Raw genomic sequence first — 14,994 nt, forward strand, 5'->3', positions numbered from 1 at the left:
ACATGTGATGACCACAATACTCACATCCCAACACATCTTTTTGTTTACCTTCTTGTTGCTTTCTCTTGAATAACTTGATCTCAATGACCATGGACCACTTTTTTCCAAAAACCTTAACGCTGGAACAGACCCATATATGTGTGTATGTATCTTCAAGCCCCTTAACTGTATCCGTTTTGCACCTATGGTTGTAACAGACACGTCCTTTTATTAAATATGAGGTAGATACAGGTATATATAGTTATTACTAACCTAACAATCTAACCCAACCTTTACTTGTGTAATCTAGGTGTTGTTTGGTTGCTATAACAGTAAACGTCTTAGTGAAACCAAGCAAACTATGCCAGAGACGAACTTATTTCCAGTTGAGTTTTAAGCCTAATTGGGGCGAGTATCCTCATTTGGCGTGACTTTAAAGACCAGATCAAACATCGCGGCTCATTTTTCGTGAACAGTTTAAGATCTTTGCTACAATTCCGCTAGACTCGTTCCTCCATTAATGTATCTATAGTATATTGTGGTATCGGTGGCCTGAAGATTCTGAAACTTCTATTGCACTAAAAATTTGAACCGAGGACGTAAAAGGTCTTCCCTGGAAAGTGAAGTGGAGGTAATGTGTCAGGAAATATCTTGAGTAGTTCTATTGAGGAAAGTAAATGGATAGTGACGGAGCATAATGTATGGTGGAGGCATAGATCTCCCTGTGTTGTCTGCATACTTGGATTATTTTGAAACATAGGAGTTAATTATGGTTTTATCCTTAATTAATATTGTGAGTGATAAATGGGGAATCAATAAATGTTATGATTGTTAAAAATCACTGTAGAGAACATAAAATGGAGTACTTCTGGACAACATGGCTGCCAACATACAATAACAAATGTGGTCAATCCAAGATGGCGCTTGGCTCTACACGGTAAATTAAGAATATATTTTAAATACTTATTTATATTATATGAATTTATTAGGACAAAATTCTTACAGTACAATCATACATATTGAATATATAATGAGGATTGCAAATAAATTATTGGTAATATTGTACTTACTGTATTAAGTTATTTCCAATGTAGTCCTCGAAGCGTGATAAGGTGGCTAGTGTAGAGCAGTAAAGATCGGGAGGCATCGTGTGGTGAGCCGAGTGAATGTTCAGAGCATTTGAAATTTTTGTAATGTCCCATTTTTCTTTGTTTTTTGTACTTTCACAATTGTTGACAGTATGTCTTCATATGATCTGCCCAGACACTACAGACTATGGTTATGACTTCCCTTCCAGTCAAACGTCAACATCAACATTGTACAGTAGGTGCCCTTCAGTGATCTCACACGGCCTGTCTCTTCACAATCAGGGAGAATAACTTTTAATATTTTTAAACCAATACAAAAATGTGTACGATATTCTCTACAAATATAATATTGAATGTAAAATTAACATCAGGTTTTGTACACAGGTCAACAATTAACTCTCAGAAATGGAATGGAGGGTTGATACTTCAGGTGGAGTGGGGTGGGGTAAAGATTCTTCAGGTGATCCGTTAAAACTGGCATTGTTGCACTGGACGGCGTGGTTGGACGGACATGATTTGAGAAACTTGTTACGGTCGTAGCGGACGGCGGCCGGCATGAAGATCCAAAGCAAGAAGCAGCAAGCGGCCAGCCCGGCCAACACCCACATGCTGACGGCGTAGCTGCCAGTGACGTCCCGCATCATCCCTGGGGAGAAAACGCGCAAGGACAATCTGAGTGAGTGACTGCCTGTACCACCGCTATTATTGAACCTGGCATCAATTTGGCGAATGTTTTAGGATCTAGCAGAGGTTACAATTTCTTTTTGTCACAAGGAATAAAAATATATCTTCGTAACATTTAACATGTCCATGAATGCCCTTTCTGGCGGATTTACTAATTTCAGGGAAACCATTTTCCCCTTGTTGGTTTCAGCTGTTAGGCTTAAGATTTTTGTATCATCTGCCATTATCAACACGTTGACACCACTTAACAGCGAAACAATTAGTGAGTATAATAAACTTATTTCCGAGCCATACAGACAAGAACAAGCTAAAAGCATTAAGAGACTTCATGTTGTCTGGGATCTATAGTTAGAGCGGAGTTTACAACGGGACACTCGAAAGCAAGGAGTCAGGAAGGCGAAAGCTCACTCTAACTACCACCATTACAAGTAACTGGCAGTCTTCTTGAGAAACGACGTCACCAAGGCTGAAGTGTTGGTTTTCCTGATCACTTATGTTGCAGACATCTAAGCTCAAGAAGGTACGGACATAATCAGCACGTGCTATATCTATCGTCCACATGAACAAGGCTGCCACCCGTATGATCTTGCACGCATCCAGGCGGGGTTATTCCAAGATAAAGATGAGGACAGTAGATTTAGACATCGTGGTTCTTGCTGTTACATACGCCACAAAAGCGAAAATTTAGGATCTATGGGTTGCCCTTGGCACTGGAACTCATTACCCTTATATACCAGTACACACCATTGTTTGTAATATGGGACCTACCATGCGTATGGCACTACCATTCTTCCACTCCCTAACTGACCGTGACACCGTTTCACAATTGAGAAGCATTGGCAAGAAAAAGCCTTTAAACTTGGTGACCCTTCCCTGATACCACAAAAATTTTCGCCACATTGTCCAACCAACGTGATAACATCTCGGAAGAAGTGAATGTCATTGAAAGATTTGTAGTTCTTCGGTGTGCCTAATTTTACCTCATATCAAAGTCAATTAAAGTAGACAAACCTTATTTGCCTAAGGAAACAGATTGATAACAATTATACCACCAACACAGGCCGCTCTCCACCAGCGTGTCAGTAGAACAGCGTATCAAGCTAGCAATGTTTGAGGAAGACTGGCGATGACAACCCTCTTCTCGTGGATGGTCTTCACTATGGACAACGTAGCCAGAAGCTTTAGATGTAGAAGTAAAATATACAAGTGTGTAAAGGATAGTCTCCCTTGCACAGCTCTATGATTGTGCAAGAACGTGCAGCACAAATTTTTAAAGGGAAGTGTGATGAAAATTTCTAGTAACATGTTGAACTTGAAAATAATGTCTAAACATTATGAAAATTAACGTAGTGTAAAGAATAATGTAAAATAATTAGCACATACATTTTGTTACTCCTGCTCTGAAACAACGTATCTAGTTATGGTAATCTCATTAATATTCTTCACTGACAAGGACACTGCGTGAACCTTGACGACTCGCCTCACAGTTACGGTCCTTTGCACATCACATAATCAAGTGCCGACTACCTTACCTACGATGGGTCCGATGCTGATGGAGCCAAACCCAATGAGCACGAGTGTGGCGCCCATGGTGGGAGCCATTTTGTCGAGGCCCATGTAATGAACCATGATCAAGTTGAAGAGGCCCATGTAGCCGCCCACGCCGCACCCCCATCCGGCCATCGCCACCATCTGCCACTTGATGTCATCCACCACACTGAACGCTGAGTACATAAGACAATTTTGTTATAAAAAAGTCAAAGCTACAAGCAACGCATTTTATATACTTACACCGAAAATTTTATTTATTCTGTCTGTGTGTGTGATCCCAGAAATCAGTCATGACAACTTTGTATCCTTACATGGGAGTATTTTTTAAAGGGAATTTTCTCATGATTTCTACTTGGAAAACTCATCGTATTTCTATAATATTCGAACCAATTTGTTTCAGATTCAAGGTATAGAATTGCTTTGCATCCCTTGCTACTCAATTTGTTTATAGGCGAAATGAATGCTACTCTATATGTTCAGTTCATCGGCTCAAGTTAACATTACTTATATTAGCCCCCAGCTTATTCCAGCTTATTATTAACCACTCTAACGCTAACCTAACCCTCTTCAGGTATCTTTGGGATTTTTAATCTTGTGAAGAGAGTAATTTGAAACTAAATCTGGTATTATAATATTATTCTCTAATGATGAAATAAACGTATCTGGTCAAGGCCAAGTCTCAATGCAAATTCAAGCGAAATTATCATCACAAATCTAGAACAGAGCTTAGCGTCTTGTTCCTCATTTAGTGATGTTTAACAGTTGTCAGTGGAGTGGTCGCCTTCTGACCGAAAATAGAATGGGTCGCTTATATTTTAGTGCCGAGTAAGTGAAGCATCAGTGCGGTAGCGGTGCTGTCTCCTACAGGACCCACTCTCACTTTACATTATCATATGTACATAAAGTTCTGATTATTGTATAGTTTTGTTTAGTTTTGTGTATCATTGATAAAATATCCGAATGTCAATAGTTTTTACCAAGATTACTTTTCAAAATCCGTCTGCATTTGAGTTCTGTAGTTTGTGATGGTTTAATAGGGAGAGATGATGCAGTCTTTATCACCCATCTGTGATCCAAATATGGGACAAAGGTAATTTTTACTTTCCTAACGAGATCATAAACACAGTAAGAACCTCGTGGTTTGGATCATTATAATAAGCGATGTTCTGAAGGTTTCTTATTAATCGTGCCAATTAATTTTCCAAAGCAGATCAGACACTTCCATCCAGAAAAGGATTGTATAACCTAAGTAATATACCGTAAGAGGATATGAGATGACTCGCTTACCTATAGTGGAAATAACAATGACGGCGGTGCTGGTCATATAACAGGCCCGCATACTGAACCAAGAAAAGTCTGACAGCATGGACACCGTTAGACGAACACCCAAGTTAAACACGGCCGACACTGTCATGTACATGCTGGCCGCCTGGAGAGGGTGACCCGCTGCTTGTATAGCGAAGGGCATCAAGGAAAGGAAGTTGAGCCAACAGTTAAGAGTGAGCATCCCTCCCACAGCGATGACGACGGCTCGAGGGGACTTGAGGATGGACAAGTTGATCACAGAGTTGCGACACACACGCAGGAATACATTATTGGAGATACTGCATATCCTCCTCTTTGCTGCGTTGTCACTACCTGAGGATTCTACCATCGGATCATCAGTGTGTACACCTTTATTAAGTTTTACCTGAGCCTTCCTAGGACAAAGGAGGGAGGCGCCAACGCAGCAGTTAAGCATGATAGCGCCTAAGAGGAGTGTGGCGCCGAAGAAGGCAAATTTTTCCTGCAGGAACACGATAAGAACTGGTCCAATCATCTGTCCCAGGCAAGTGCCAGCCATCATGGAGGCGTTGGCCAGACCCCTTCTCCGAGTGAAGCTGAATGGAATGATGAGGAAACAAATGGCAGACAGCATCCCGCAGCTGAGCCCTGCGACACAAAGATAAAGTAAATTGTATGAATTAACATTGGATGTGTTCATCTTCACACGTTAAATTCCATAAAAAAATCTTTTGTTTTTTAGTCAAGCATAAAGAAGACATCGAAGTAAACACTAACCGGTCAGGATGGAGTAGGAGAAGAGTAGGAACCAAGCTGAAGTGGCGAAGGCGGAGAGCACAATAGACCAGAAGGTGAATACGGAACACACCAGAGCCACCTTCCGCCAGCTGTACTCTTCCAACAAGGGGGTAAGAAACTGTCCAGACAAACTCCATATACACTGCAGGATGTTGAAGATCCAGCTGATGAAGACGGAGGTGGTCTCCAGCTCGAGCAGGAGGGGAGAAAAGATAAAGCTGAAGCAGGAACCAACCATATTGATCATCACCTGAAGAGATTAAGACAGACCTTAGAAAGTGACTATAAGGTACCACCGTTTTACTGCAGCAACAAACACAATTGCCATCATTATGGTCGAGGGTTGGCGCCGACAGTTACTCCCATCAAACGTATTTTCGACTTTATTATTCCTGCCAGACTTTGTAGCTTTTAACTTCATTTATCCATCACAATCTAGTTGGTTCATGGAAGACAAATGTATCAAAACAGAAACAATATTAAGGTTACGGTAACTCTGAACTTCTGCAATGACACGACTCGTCATTGATATTTCATCCACTCCCACCTCATCCACCCATCACTTACCATGATGATGAAAGTTCCTCCGGCAACCCCCCAACAGATAATGCCGGATTCTTCCTTGTCCTTCTCTGTCTCCTGCTCTCTTACGGGTTGATGTACTTTATCGTTGTCTTCTACTATTCCGTTGTTTTCATCACAGGAGGAACGAGCATTGTGTCTTGGGTCGTTATGTGTTAATGTCATCTCTTGAGAGTGGCTGGCCATGGTTCTCCCAGTAGTGATGGTAAAATGTCCTATCACAATATTTTAAAAGCTCGACAACTTATCTCCTCACTGAATCTTAAGTTATGTAGAATAATGACTGAAAGAAAAAACAAAACAAGATATTAGGGAAAATTATTCAAATGATAATACTCCAATGTAATACATACCAGCTGTATTGAGTTACAGTGATCCATAGATAAAAGTACACACTGTACTCTCACTTTGTGTCCGAGAGAACATGTTCAGGAATCATAGGGTGGCTCCTCTTCTGTCCAACTGTTAGATAGGGCGGAATCAAATGCATTTCATCTTATTAACTCTCTTCCTTTAGTTGATTATATGTCTTCCCTTTCTCTTCGCCGCAGTGTTAGGACAGGCCAGGAATCCAATGCTCTGTTTGTTCATTTGAGGGATAACAAGCATTGCATTGACTGGGATAATGCCTCCTCAATATTACCATGTAATTCAATTGATAGTAGGAACATCATGGAATCTAGTCTTATTAAACATACCGAAGCATTCAACATGAATTTGAGTAACGGCATGTACAAGCTGGACAATTTTGTAATTAAGAAGATTTGTGATCAGGTGAGAAGGCCGGGTCACTTGACCATCTGACCTGACCACCAACCGTTGTGTGCTATTTAAAGATTAGTAGGGTCATTACCTAATACCTGACCATTGTGGACCTGGTCTCACCCTCCTCTGCATATATACACCTTGATTTGTATTACTCTCTCTCTAGTCTGTACTCACCCCTGAAGATGTGAATTACACGAAAGCGCTTGGGAACTTCGGGTTTTCTTCTTTCCTTGTGGTTATCAGCATATATATATATATATATATATATATATATATATATATATATATATATATATATATATATATATATATATATATAAGATACAGTACATCTGGCTAGACAGGTAACACTTGTCCAGGCGATATCTTAAGACACTTTATAAGCCAGAAGGTCAACTTTCAACACGACCATGTAAATCAGGCGAAGGTTTTTTATTTATATTTAATTCATAACACGGCATGGGTGGCGTTGTGCACTAAATATATCCCAACTTGTTATTTTGAAAATTTGTAGTCAAGTGAGCAGATGAAGGTGACAGTCCTTCAATATTTGATTTCTTTTTAGCATCAACCAGAAGCTTAGAAAACAGAGTTGGTGTGATCGTGTAAACAGGCTTCACACAGAATGTGAATAAGAGGCACCTCGGATGTATTTGTAAGCTTGAGGGCTATGCTTTAATTCGCAGTACTCATTGACCTGAGCCATCATCTTCAGTGGGTTAAGTAGTCCTCTGGGGGTTAAGTGAACACAAATTAGAATTACTATATAGAACAATTCGTCACTCACCATGACTTTTCTGAGTCCACCAGGACAAGCGTGGGGCCAGACCACCTAGCCAATCTCAGTCTGGTGGCCCTCCTTTGGACATATTTAATCAACTGGCAGTCTCCAGCATATCTCAAGGGGATTATCAAGCTCGTTGCACAACTCTTCACACAATGGGAAGCACACTGTCAGGGCCACAGCGTCAGTGATGAATCAAACAATTTTGCCTCAAACGTGGGAAGGTTGTTCGGATCCCTTCTTGTGAACAGAGGGAAAGAATCGATTTATTTCCTCCGCCTTGCCCTGATCTGAGTCTACGTAACTTCCATCTTCAAGTCTCTGATCTGATACACTCACGTGTCTGTAGTTTCCATTTTTCATTAGGGTTAGACTTGGTCTCGTGTGTGTGTGTTACTTACAAAGTGCCTCTCACATAATTCAGAACACATCTTTACTTCTTCATCTCCTCATATTTAATATCAATTCCCCAGCCACCTGTTCTCATTCCGTATCGCAGACCTCTACTAAAGAGAGATAGTAACAGTAGGGTTGCCACATTACCCCATAATCTTCAACCAAGATCTGAGACAACAAAGAACAGACCCACGAGCTTGTTACTGTAGTGGTCCGCCATGTCACTTGACTCTTCTTACCAGGGGGAAGCTTTATACGTATTCGCAATCTCACTCACTCAGACTTACTTTACTCAATAATTTTTTACTCACTCACGTACATAATAACTCACTTATTCACTAAACCTTTTACCGCTCAATAACCCACTCAATAACTCACTAAATAAATAACTACCTAATTCACGGACACTCGCGAACTCGTTGTCTAATTCACTTACTCAACTCACTAATTCGCTAACCAATTTCCTCACGCACTCACTAATTCACTCCTTCACTTTATTTACCTAATGGCCACTCAACTAGATGGTGGTCATGCAGAAGGACAGCTGTGACACCACACGGCTGGTGAACTACTCCTATGTACTCCTGGGGATGGTTCCTCGGAGGACGGAGGCTTCGCGATCTTCACTAAAGTAGGGGAAGACTTGGGGTAGGCGTTGCGAGCAGACGTCCAGTTGTCGGCAAGACGAACAGCTTCTCCAAGCGTCGCTGGCTGGTGTTCTTTGATGAAAATTCTCAAGTCTGGAGGTGAAGAAGACAAAAACTGATCTAATATCATGAACTTAGAGACTCAAAGGTTTCTTCAACCTCTGATGCCTCTAGCCATTGTTGAAACCAACGACCCAGGTGAATCGAAAACTGCTGGTACGTTTCTCCTGCTCTAATCTTCGTTCTGCGGAAATCAACACGATAACCGTCGGAAGTCTTGTTAAATCCTCGCAAGAGAGCTTGCTTCAACAAGAAGTAATCTCTGGTGATGTCGGCAGAAAGTGACCTGTAAATCTCTACCGGCTTACCACTCAGTAGGCTGCCCAACCTTACAGCATAGCTATCTGGGTCTGCACCAAGCAGGTCGGCTACCCGTTCAAACCAAACACGGTAGGAGGCGATGTCTTCTCCTTCACGGTACACAGGCAAGCTGGGTTTTACCACATTGTCTTGTATATGGCCAGAGGATTCTGGTCTACTTGAAGCATTAATCCTAGCTAGTTCTAGGTCCTTTTCTACCTGCAACTTAGCTAATTCGAACTCTTTCTCTCTGACGTTCCTCTCTCTCGGCATTCTGTTGGGTGACCACATACTGACCAACCTCAGTACCTGTCAAACCCAGGGCCACCGCTTGACCTTTCAACTCCTCAAATTTATACATAATGATCCGAAAGAAGACGAGCAAAAAAGAAAAATACACAACTTACCCAGAAAATAGCCAGAGGTAACTCACCTAGTGGCTCAATCAGACCAATAATTGATTTGATCCGACTGGAGGGAACCTTGTTCCGCACCCAGCCCAGCTGAATCACTCTCAGGGTAACGAAACCGTACCAGGTGAAACAACAACAAAAATGCTATGACAGCATCCACAGTGCACCGCAACCAACGCTAACTTCCCCAAGTACAAGGGAGAGCAACAAAATTAGCACACAGACAGCAAGGTGGCGCGCTCACGGCGACTTACAACAACACCGGAACGAATTTTAAACCTCAGAAACCAAAGGTCAGAGACTGTAAAGGCCTGGGACTTATGGATGGAAATCCCTTACCAGGCTAATCAGGATCTTAATAAAGGAAAGTCAAGGACCATGGTTTTCCGAGGAATAACAAACAACCGTTTGAGATTGGCAACTCTTTACTATAGAAATATAACAAAACTCTGACACCACTCAACAAACATCAAATAATTACGAGAGTCAAACAATTAAGGCAGTCAACAGATAATGGGGTCAAACAATTAATGGAAGCAAACAATTAAAGGAATAAAACAAATAATGGGAGTCAGTAATTAATGGATTCAATCAATTAAATGGAGTCAACAATTGATAGAATCGAACAATAAAGGGGAGTCAGCAATTAATGGAATCAAACAATTATAGAATCAAACCATGAACATATATTACCTACGGCAGTGGCCCTGGTGGAAGGTTCTGGAACACGGTGATGCACACTCAGGGTACGGAAGCGTCTATCCAACTCCGCACTCGAGCGACGTCTTGAAATGGCTGGAAAACACTGGGGCACAGATGGAATGAGATGAACTGACGGTAGTGGTATGCGGTAGTGGTAGATGACCAGAGAGTTGGCAGTTGATAGGTGAAGGTCTGGGAACACAGCCCACGAGTCCAGGACCTATGATGAGATCACAGCCAGAATTTGACGGGCAGCAGGGTAGCTAGATACTGACTGTATGACGGCTGGGTTGAATCTGCCAGTGACGCAGATAGTCGCTGCCGTCTCACCTCTGTCCAACCACCCCAAGTGTCGTCTGCACCAGCAAACGAGCGAGTTAGCAGCGGTAACCAGCCGGAGGATCGTTTCCGCCCTTACACAGCTCCCCCAACAAAAATCTACTGTAAGGTAGATTAAAACTTAAGATTAGTACACAAAGCATAATCATCTTACAACAAATGCTTAAATACACATTGCACATTAAAGAAGGGTCATAGATAAGAATAGGTGGTAACTTGATGTCCAAAACGTAAGGCCGTATCAAGGAACTGCACGTGGGGTTCACTTCAGTCCAAGTTTAAGTTTGGGCCCAATTCCAGTCGTAGAGGATTCTTCTATCTCGTCAGGTGTTGGCAGCAACTGGCAACCGAGATCAACAGACTCTGGCGTCCGAACTCCACAGGAACTCTTGCAGGGTAGTGCCTCGACTAACTCCAGCTTGGGGACGTCGTCAAGGACACGATCAATGTGGGTCCTGCAATTATATTTCCTTAACAAATTAGCTTGATGTAATTTAGGCTTCTTAGAGGAAGGGGGCGAGAACGGTCCAAGAAAATCTATGGCTTCCCGAGAAGATGGTTCTGCAATGGGTAAGGGTTCAAGTGGAACAGGACGGACTCTACCCTTGGCGGACATACGTGGGCACTGATCACAACTCCTACAAAAAGCTCTAATATCAGCTCCCATACCTGGCCAGTAAAACTGATCAGCAACCTTCCTATAAGTTTTCCTACGAGAACAGTGACTTACTAGAGGGCTCTTGTGAGCTACAGAGAGAATGTTACTACGACAATCAGCAGGGACAACAAGTAAAAACCGACCTACTTTAGCTGGTCGCTTGGATGAAACACAAGACCTGTGTAACACCCCATTAATAGAAACCAACTTATAAACCGACCCATCTCTCACCTGATCCTCCTCCCCGGAAGTCACCTTCTCCCTTACCCGCTTCAGAGTGGCACACGAGTCTTGAAGCTTGGCGAACTCCTGGGGAGTCACAGTCAGTGGCAACAAATTCGGCAGAATCAGGGGATGCGGTCGTTTCACCTTCGCCGTCCGTGTCTCTTCAGCTTGGACCTTGGCTGCAGGCGTGGCGGCGTGTGAGAGTGGCGAGGCGACCTCGGCTGATGGCGAGTCGTCGTCAGGTGGCGTGGGGACCGTTGCTGGTGGCGAGGAGACTGGTGCTGGCGGCGAGGAGACTGGTGCTGGCGGCGAGGAGACTAGTGCTGGTGGCGAGGAGAGTTTTAAAGGTTCCGGGTCGTTAGGGTCCCGAACACCGGGCACATTACCAATGAGGACACTAGCAAATTTAATGGGAGCTCTTCCCACATTAGACCAACCAGTGAAATAGGGCAACGCAGATAGCACCTAACAATAGGGAACTGGTCAACACGACCTAAATAATCAGAGACACTAACCTTCGGGCAGCTGGAGATGTCAGTGTCAGGCAGGGCACGAGCAACCAGTGTCCCTGATGAAAGCAGATGCCCTAGACCCATTTATTGTACCACTGACACAATAACGGGGGCAGCTCCTGTCTTCCAAACAGAATCCGACCTTGTTGCTGGGCTGATGAGTGTCAGCAGTCTTGAAGGCGGGGGGATTCCTGTGAACCTGTGGATTCCCAGCATACCACCCCAAATGAGTAGGAACAAATAAGGAAACGCTTGAGAAACTCCACGGTCGTCACTTGGAGCGACATAATACCAGGAGTAGAAACAGTACTGGTATGTCTCTTGGTGTAGCCCTCTTCTCTACCCACCGAGGGCTGTGTGCAAACGAGGTGCCTGATATGTACACCTAGAAATTACAAGGAGTCCCATACTTGCAGGTGTGGTGTGTCACAGGTATGTTGAGATGGTGCTACAGGGAGGTGAGATGGTGCTATTATGTATGATAACCTACGGTGCTATATTCCATACAGGTGGAGCAGTCTGACTTGTTAAGGGGTAGTGTAAGAAGGAATGACCGAGGTAAGGGGGTAACGGATTGCTATGCAATAAGTAGGTGGATGACACGCAATTAATGTAAGACGTCTAGTGACGAGCGGGGTAACCAACATCTTCGTTGTTCTTCTGAGGAAGGCCAACTCGTATTGTTTTTACAGTATGTTTTATAAGGAATAAATTAGTTAAGACATACTATGGTTTCACCCTTCTTTCCCCTTATCATTCTGGTCAATGAAAAACCTAACTCAATGCCTAGTCCACTCTGCCCGCTACCTAACGAGCTACATACTGTCCAGAGGGGGTTTGGTGGCAGCAACCCTTAAAAGTAAGACTATAGTTAAGTTTTCCCCTTAGAATTAGTGGCGCCATTGGAGAGACTGAGTTCAAGGTCGTCCGAGGGAAGACTGCGCTCTCGCACGTAGCGAGAGTTTGTGAAACTAGGCCTATGTGATACTAAATGTAATTAACCGAGACGATCCAGGACTGTTTCCTAAGTCAACATATAACCGAACCCACACGGGGTAATAATATACTGGACTTAGTTCTGTCGAACAGAGAAAACCTAATTAGCAATGTCGAGGTAGGGAACGAACTTGCAAACACCGATCACAAAGAAATTCGATTCCAGTTAGATTTTCAGGGCAGACGTAAGGAAAATTCCACTAAAGTACCAGATTTCAGAAGGGCAAACTTTGACAGTTTAAAGAGGCAGCTCAGAGAGGGGGTGTCGCGCTTGGCCGTGAACCTGACAGATGACACCGACCTGATAACGAGATCTGAGATTGCTGAGTTCCACGACAATTTAAATAGTGAGTTACTTAATGCACAAAGGCAGAACATACCATACAAAAAACTCAGATCAGACAACAACGACCCTAAATGGATAAATAATTATTTAAAGAACATCATTGGCCAAAGGAAGGCTATAGGTAGAAGGATAAATCGTGGCGAAATTCACCTCCGGGACTATTATAGGGTATTGGCGAGTAGGGTTAAAACCGAGATAAGGAAAGCAAAGAGGAATAATGAGGTAAGGATAGCAAGGGAGGCGAAGACAAACCCCAAAGGATTCTACCAAATGTATCAAACTAAAACACGAAAAAGATTGGACCAATACGGTCAGACTCCGGCGAGCTCACTGATAACGACGGACAAATGAGCAATAATTTGAATAAATATTTTTCAACAGTTTTCACCACCGAAAATTTAAACATGATACCCAAGGCACCGACTCTATTCAGAGATAGTGAAGAAAACAAATTAAGTGAGATAGTAGTGACTAGTAACAATGTTAGTAAGCAAATAGACAAACTAAAGCCTAATAAGTCACCTGGTCCCGGTGAGATATTTGCCAGAGAATTAAAGGAATGTAAGGAAGAGCTTAGTATGCGCTTAGCAAAGTTGTTTAACATGTCATTAAAAACAGGTGTAGTACCTGAATCCTGGAGGATAGCGAATGTAATACCGATTTTCAAGAAGGGGGATAGATCACTATCCTCTAACTACCGCCCAATCAGTCTAACATCAATAGTAGGCAAATTACTGGAAGCAATCATTTCAAACTCTATTCGAAATCACCTGGAGAAGCACCGATTGATCAATGATTCCCAGCATGGCTTCACAAGTGGCCGATCTTGCCTAACTAATCTATTAACATTCTTTTCATCAGTTTTCGAATCGGTGGACGAGGGGCACAATTATGATGTGGTATATCTCGACTTTAGCAAAGCCTTCGACAGAGTCCCCCACGAAAGACTAATTAGAAAGGTAGAAGCTAATGGCAATCAAAGGGGACATCCTTAAATGGATTAGGGCGTGGTTACAGGACAGGAAACAGCGAGTGAGCATTAACGGCACTAAGTCCCATTGGAGCAACGTCACAAGTGGAGTTCCCCAAGGCTCAGTACTTGGACCATTATTATTTATTATATACATAAACGACATAGATATCGGCATTGACAGCAACATAAGTAAATTTGCTGATGACACTAAAATAGGACGTGTTATCAAATCTGACGAGGACTCGGCAAAACTACAGGAAGATCTAAACAAATTTTTCGAATGGTCTGAAAAATGGCAGATGAAATTCAACGTCGACAAATGTAAAGTACTCAGTATAGGAGATGTAAACAGGGAAATCAGATACCAGATGAACAACGATGCCATAGAGAAATCCGACTGCGAGAGAGATTTAGGAGTAATGATAAGTAGGAACCTTAAACCAAGTAAACAATGTGTTTTTGCTCGTAACAAGGCTAATAAAGTACTTGGGTTCATACAAAGGAGTGTTAGTTACAAGACTAGCGAGGTCATCCTAAAACTGTATCTTGCTCTTGTGAGACCACACCTGGATTACGCAGTTCAGTTCTGGTCACCGTATTACAGAATGGATATAGAATCCTTGGAAAAAATTCAGAGGAGAATGATAAGACTAATCCCGGGCATTAGGAACCTTGGGTATAGAGACAGGTTAAAGCATCTTAATTTGCACTCCTTTGAGAGACGTAGAACGAGGGGCGACCTGATAGAGGTGTATAAGTGGAAGGCAGGGCTAAACAAAGGGGACATTACAAAGGTACTCAAACTATCTAACCAGGGACGAACTCATAACAATGGTTTTAAATTAGACAAATTTAGATTTAGGCGTGAAATAGGTAAACACTGGTTTGGAAACAGAGTAGTGGATGAAT

Source organism: Homarus americanus, unplaced genomic scaffold (assembly GCF_018991925.1).
Source record: "Homarus americanus isolate GMGI-L3 unplaced genomic scaffold, GMGI_Hamer_2.0 scaffold16430, whole genome shotgun sequence".
Lineage (NCBI taxonomy): Eukaryota > Metazoa > Arthropoda > Malacostraca > Decapoda > Nephropidae > Homarus > Homarus americanus.